Here is a 6,676-nt window from a genome sequence, read left to right as displayed (position 1 = left end):
TACTGCCTTTATACTCAAAAGTTTTTTGGATTGGAATAAATGCAAAATATAACATCCTGACAAAACAAACGAGGGTAGGACTTACACTCAATAGAAGTAGGGCCTTGAGTAGTGATATGGGAACAAAGAGACCGAGGGCTTCAGATCTCTGAAGTGTGTGTTACATGTAGACAGGGTGGTTAAGAAGGTGCTTAGCACACTTACCTTCATCGTTCAGACCTTTGAGTCCAGGAGATGGGACTTTATGTTGAGGATGTACAGGACGTTGGGGAGGCCTCTTCTGGAATACTCTGTCCAGTTCAGGTTGTGCTGTTATAGGAAGGATATTAAATTGGAGCAGGTTCAGAAGAGATTTACCAGCATGTTTCCATGAATGGAGGGATTGTGTTCTAAGGAGAGGCTGGATAGGCTGGGAATTTTTTTTCACTGGCGTGCACAAGGTTGAGGGGTGACCTTATTAGAGGTTTACAAAATCAGAAAGAGTGTAGATAAGGTGAATAGCCGGGGGAGAGGGAGATTCAAAACTCGGGTGCATTCATTTTGAGAAGAAATGAGAAAGATTTCAGAAAAGACATTAGGGTTTTAAAAAAAAAAAATACGTGTGAAATGAACTTCCAGAGGAAGTGGTAGCTGTGAATACAATCACAATATTTAAGACCTTCAGATAAGTACATAACTAGGAAATATTTGGATGGATATGGACTAAGCAGAAGCAGGTACAATTAGTTCAGTTTGGAATTATGGTTGGCATGGACTGGTTGGACCACAGGGCCTGTTTCCTTGCTGTATAACGTTATGACTCGAATCCTCACTAACTCTAAATTCCTCCATCCTCAACTCTCCCGATCACTGTCACCTCATCCAGCCTCACAACTCATCCATATTTATATAATTCCTCACCAGTCACAGAACGCTCCCTATCTCATGTCCTCCAGTTTCTCAGATCTCTGTGATATGTGCCTTTCTTTAGTTCCAGCCTTGAGGATGCCCTCATTCACTCCGATTGGTTGGAGGACAAACTAGTACAACCTGGTCCTCCAGTACTGCTCTCTGCCCCCTACTGGCCTGCGCTGACATCAATCATTCGGGGCCCATTGTGAGGTGAGTGGTGGGATCCTCCCTCTCTCTGCCCTGGGATGAGCTTCAACATTCACAGTCAATGGGGCAGTATCACAGAGCACAGGGGCTGGGGCTATTCAGCCCATTTGGGATGTACCCTCTCCCTCTGGAGATGCTGCAAATCTGTCCCAATTCCCTTCCCATTTGCCCATTGCCCCCCCAAATCTTCCCTTAAAAAGTAAAATTCTAAATCTGTTTATGAATAACTGCTGAGTCTGTGTCCAGCTGCCATTCAGACTGTTCCAGATACTCAGAACTTACTGAATAAAATAATGTTCACATATTCACATTATTTGCCAATTACCTGAAAATAGCTACTAAAATTGTGACATTGTTAACAATTCCCCTCTCTCTGCAGATTAGATATCCTAGAAACAAATTTGCACCTGGTCAAAGTCACTGCTTAACCTTCTCAGCTCCAAGGACAATTATCTGTGCTTCTGCTAGCTCTCCACAAAAGAGGAACACATCTTATTTTCATTTATTAGTGTCATAGAGATGTACAGCACAGAAACAGACCTTTGGTCCAATTTGTCCATGCCAACTAGGAATCCTCAACAAACGGTGCCCCATTTGCCAGCTATTGGTCCGTATCATTGGAAACCCTTCCTATTCACGTACCCAATCGGATGCCTTTCAAATGTTGTAATTGTATCAGCCTCCACTACTTCACCTGGCAGCTCAGTCGACACATACACCACACACAGCTTGAAAACTTTGATCCTTAGATCCATTTTTAATCTTTGCCCTCTCAACGTAAGCCCATGTGATCTTATTTTGAACCCACCTAATTGGGGGGAAAAGACCCTGGCTGTTCACCTTATCCATGCCCTTCATGATTTTATAAATCTCCATGAAGTCACCTCTCAGTCTTTGACTCTCCAGGGAAATTACACCTAGCCTATTCAGCCTCTCCCTGTAGCCCAAATCCTCCAACATTAGCAAAGTCTTTGTAAATCTTGTCTGAACTCTTTCAAGATTCACAACATCCTTTCCAGAACAGGGAATTTCAAACTTAAAACATAATTCCTGAAATGGCTTAATCAATGTCTTGTCCAACCACAATTTGACGTCCCAGCTTCTGTACTCAATGCATTGACCAATAAATATAAGCATACCAAAGACCACCTTCACTAGTCTGCCTACCTGCGACTCTACTTTCAAGGAACAATGAACCTGCACTCCATGGTCTCTATGTTCAGCAACATTCCCAAGGACTGTACCATTAAGTGTACAAGTCCTGCTCTGATTTGCCTTTCCAAAATCCAACAGCTTACATTTGTCTAAATTGAACCCAGTCTGCCATTCCTAGCTCCCAGTGAGAGGGAGGGCTCAGCAGAAAGGTAAACGTAAGGTAATGGGTTTTATCATGCCAATGTTTCGTTGGAGGAAACTGCAGCTAATCGACTAGTGGGAATGTGATAAACTCTTTGATAACTGAGTAACAGTGGAGTAATGGAGAGGGATGGTGGGGAGGGAGAGCTGGGCATCGTCAGTGTACATGTCAAACCTAACACAGTGTTTTTGGATGATATCACCTCCTGGCACTATGTACGTGAGATACAGGAGAGACCAAGGATAGATCGTTGAGGGACACCAAATGCAAAAAATTCAGAAAGGAAAGGGAGAGTGGAGATGGAGCAGGATTTTCCAACAATGGTAAGGTCAAATATTAGTTTTTCACAGAATGGGAGAGAAGGACATAACCAGAAAAAGACTAACAGACAGAACAAGGAACAATATCTATGAATTGGCGAGGGGGAGTGATGAGGCGGCAGCGGAGGAAAGAGAGTTGGAAAGTGAGTTTAGAGAGATTAGGGTAAAGGGTCAAGGTGAGCTCTGATAAGGCTTGACAAGACACTGGAGAAAGATGTAGGTTTAGGACAAAAAACAGTGACACCACATGAGGAAGTTGGGCTCAGTGGGCTGGTGGGAGGGAGAGAAGGAGTAGATCGGACTATCTCAGTCTTAGTGACAGGGAAACCCCATGTGCTCCTCACTCGTTGTTGGAGGGGAGGATGGAGGAGACAGGGTGATGGACAGTGTTTTACAAAGAAACAAAACCAGGGTTAGTGGTATTTAAAATGAGTGAACAAACCTGATGTATTTAGCTTTTATCCAGAATATTAAAACAAACGACTGAAGTCCTGGTTCGAATCCCATCTTGGCAGATGGTGGAATCTGAATTCAAGAAAAAAAAACAACGTATTAGGAATCTCCTGATCTCCATGAAACCATGGTCAATGGTGAAAAAAATCCTGCCAACTTGACAGCGGCCCAGCCAGCTACTCACTGAAATAATCACTGCAAAGTCTCAACACAGGAATGAAACTGAATGGACCAGTTGGCAACTAACACGGCACCAGAAAATACAACCACAGAATCAGCCCTCTCAATGGTGCAACGTCCTCCTCACGAACATAGGGTTTTTGGTGCCAAAATGTGCAGAGCTGTCTCACAGACTAGTCAAGGAACAGCCTGACATAGTCATACTCACGGAATCATCCCTTACAGATAATGGCCAGACACCACCATCAGCATCCCTAGATATCGAGAGTGTGGTGCTGGAAAAGCACAACAGGTCAGGCAGCATCCGAGGAGCAGGAGAATCGATGTTTCAAGACTAAGCCCTTCATCAGCCTGACCTGCAGTGCTTTTCCAGCACCAGACTCTTGACTCTAATCTCCAGCATCTGCAGTCTTCACTTTCTCCTGAAATCTCTGGATATGTCCTGTCCCACCGGCAGGACAGACCAGGCAGAGGTGGTGGCACAGTGGTGTACAGACAGGGAGGATTTGCCCTGGGAGTACACAGCATTGACTCCGGTGACCAGGAAGTCTCATGGCTCCTGCTGATTACCACGTGCCGTCCTCCCTTGGAGGATGGATCCGTTCTCCTTCATATTGAACAACACTTGGAGGAAGCACTGAGGAAGTAAAATGGTGTCAAACATACTCTGGGTACAGGATTTCAATGTCCACTATCGAGACTAACTCTGCAACAGAATTACTGACTGAGCTGGTCAGGTCCTAAAGGACATAGCTGCTCAACTGAGTCTGCAGCAGGTGGTGAGGGAACCAACAAGAGTGTAAAACATACTTGATGTCATTGTTATGAATTGACCAGCGGCAGATACATCTGTACATGACAGTATCAGGACGAGCGACCATCACACATTTTTTTTGGAGACAAAGTCTTGCCTTAAAGTTGAGAAAAAGCTCCATCATGTTGAGTGACACTATCACCATTCTAATTGGGATAGACTTCGAAGAGATGTAGCATCTCAAACTGGGTATCTCTGAGGGACTGTGGGACATCAACAGCAGCAGAACTGTACTCCAGCACAATCTGTAATCTCATGGGTTTGTAAATCCCGCTCTCACCCATCACAATGGACAGGAAAGGAGGGCATGCCATGAGCAGCACCAGGCAGACTTAAAAATGAAGTGCCAACCTGGTGAAGCTACCAAACAGAACTACCTGCATATCAAACAGCATCAGCAGCAGGCAACAGAGCTAAGTGATCATACATCCAATGGAACAGTTTGGAGCTCTGCAGTTCTGCCACACCCAGTTGTGAACGGTGATGGACAATTAAACAACTCACTGGAGGAAGCATCACAGATATCCCCACCATTACTGATGGAGGGGCCTCACACACCCATGCACCAGATAAGATGACAGCATTTGCAGCAATCTGCAGCCAGAAGTGCAAAGTGGGATGATCCATCTCAGCCTTCTCCAGTGGTTTCCAACATCACAGATGTGAGTTTTAAGCCAGTTTGATTCAGTTTGAATAACATCAAGAAATGGTTAAGTAGTGCAAAGGCTACGTGCCCTGCAAATATTCTGGCAATAATACTGATATCTTGTGCTCCAGAACTTACCACCCACCAAGCCAAGTCCCGCTCCAGCACTGGCATCTACCGACAATGTGGAACATTGCCCAGGGATGTTCAATACAAAAACACAGGGCAATCCAACCCAGGCAAGTTCCATCTATCAGTCCACACTCGATCAGCAGTAAAGTGATGGAAGATGTCATCAACTGGGCTACCAAGCAGCAGCTGCTCAGCAACAGCCAGCTGAGTGACACTCATTTTAGGCTCCACCAGGGCGACTCAGCTCCCGATTGTGTTACCGCCCTGATTCACAACCTAACAACCAGCTGAATCCCAGAGGTGAGGTGAGGGTGACAGCCCAGTCCCACTCCAAGATCACTAATTCTAGCTGATTCCACCCTCATCTCAGCTCATATACTAAAACTCTCATCCATCGTGTGTTATCTCCAGACTTCATTTTCCAAACACATTCAGGGCCAGCTTCCCACATTCAACCTCCCTGTAATCTCAAGAAAGTCTAAATCTCTGCTTGTTGATTCATCAAAAGGCTCCTAATTATAATCAACAGCATACAGTCATGGAGATGTACAGCCATGAAACAGACCCTTCAGTCCAACCCGTCCATGCCGACCAGATACCCCAACCCAATCTAGTCTCACCTGCCAGCACCTGGCCAATATCCCTCAATTTAAAATTCACATATTTGATTTAATTCCTGGCTGTGATAATCCCTAGCTCCGTGCACCATACACAGTTTGAGACCTCGACAACCCATTTTCTTCGAGACTCCCAACCATTTGTTAATTCATTACTTCACCTGTTTGGCTGTTTCTACAGTTGCTGAATCAGCATGGTCTGAAATTCGCAGCCAAAATCTCACAAGTCTGCTTCCCACCTTTAAGACATCCATCAAAACCTGCTTTTTGGCAATGCTTTTGTTCACCTGACCTAATATCTCCATCTCTGGCCTTATGTCTAAAGTTCTCAATAGTATTTTTGTGAAACTATAAGCATGATAATAAAAATACAAACTGTTGTTGATTTGGACATTATTTTCAAATCATCACTGTTGCTGAATGAATAATCTATAATGCCACTTACCCAATCACATTGTAGGAGCACCTCCACCACACAAACTGCAGCTGTACAAGAAAGTCAAACATCACCCTCTCCACAGGCAACAGGGCTTTGTCATTAATCACTGGTATCTGTGGAAGGAGAAACACAGTTGATGTTTCAGGAGTGCAAAACAGATGACAGGGAATGAAAATGGTGCAGAATTTGATAGTCAGAAATGGAAGGAAAATACACTTGTTGGAAAAAAGAATTCTTGACTGTCAAAAATATTCAAGAAAAAAGTAATCTGATAATAATGCAGCACATGGTCAGTGAAATACCCTTTGTCTATAAAAGTAATAATACAATAGTAAACAGACCAAAAATTCGAGACTGAGGAAGCTAGATAGTGACAAAGTGGTCATGAGTGAGCCCAGAGGTGAATCAGAGCAGTATTGGCTGCTCTGACCCCAATGACTCTTTCCTGGAGAAAGGCTGCACATGCGACTGGCTGCACCTTGCCCCCTACAAAGATGGTGGCTCCGCACGTGTCCAGTGAATCGTTGCCCCGAATAAAGATGGCGGCGCTCACTCAGGCCTGCAGCCGCTGAGACAATTCCTCGTTTACTGCAAACACGGTACTGGGGCATTCAAATTTG

General features: G+C 44.5%; 1 long non-coding RNA gene across 1 annotated transcript; it reads right to left on the bottom strand.

The window, feature by feature from the left end:
• Nucleotides 1-219: 219 nt before the first annotated feature.
• Nucleotides 220-6,170, bottom strand: LOC140483493 (uncharacterized). Its single transcript, XR_011961981.1, has 3 exons — nucleotides 6,063-6,170; nucleotides 3,218-3,300; nucleotides 220-309 (listed from the first exon to the last, which is right to left on the bottom strand). It is a non-coding gene; the product is annotated as an uncharacterized lncRNA (long non-coding RNA).
• Nucleotides 6,171-6,676: the final 506 nt, after the last annotated feature.

The sequence above is a fragment of the Chiloscyllium punctatum genome, chromosome 12 (assembly GCF_047496795.1).
Source record: "Chiloscyllium punctatum isolate Juve2018m chromosome 12, sChiPun1.3, whole genome shotgun sequence".
Taxonomy (NCBI): domain Eukaryota; kingdom Metazoa; phylum Chordata; class Chondrichthyes; order Orectolobiformes; family Hemiscylliidae; genus Chiloscyllium; species Chiloscyllium punctatum.
The sequence above is the reverse complement of the archived record's forward strand: the minus strand, read 5'-3'. Positions and strand labels throughout refer to the sequence as shown.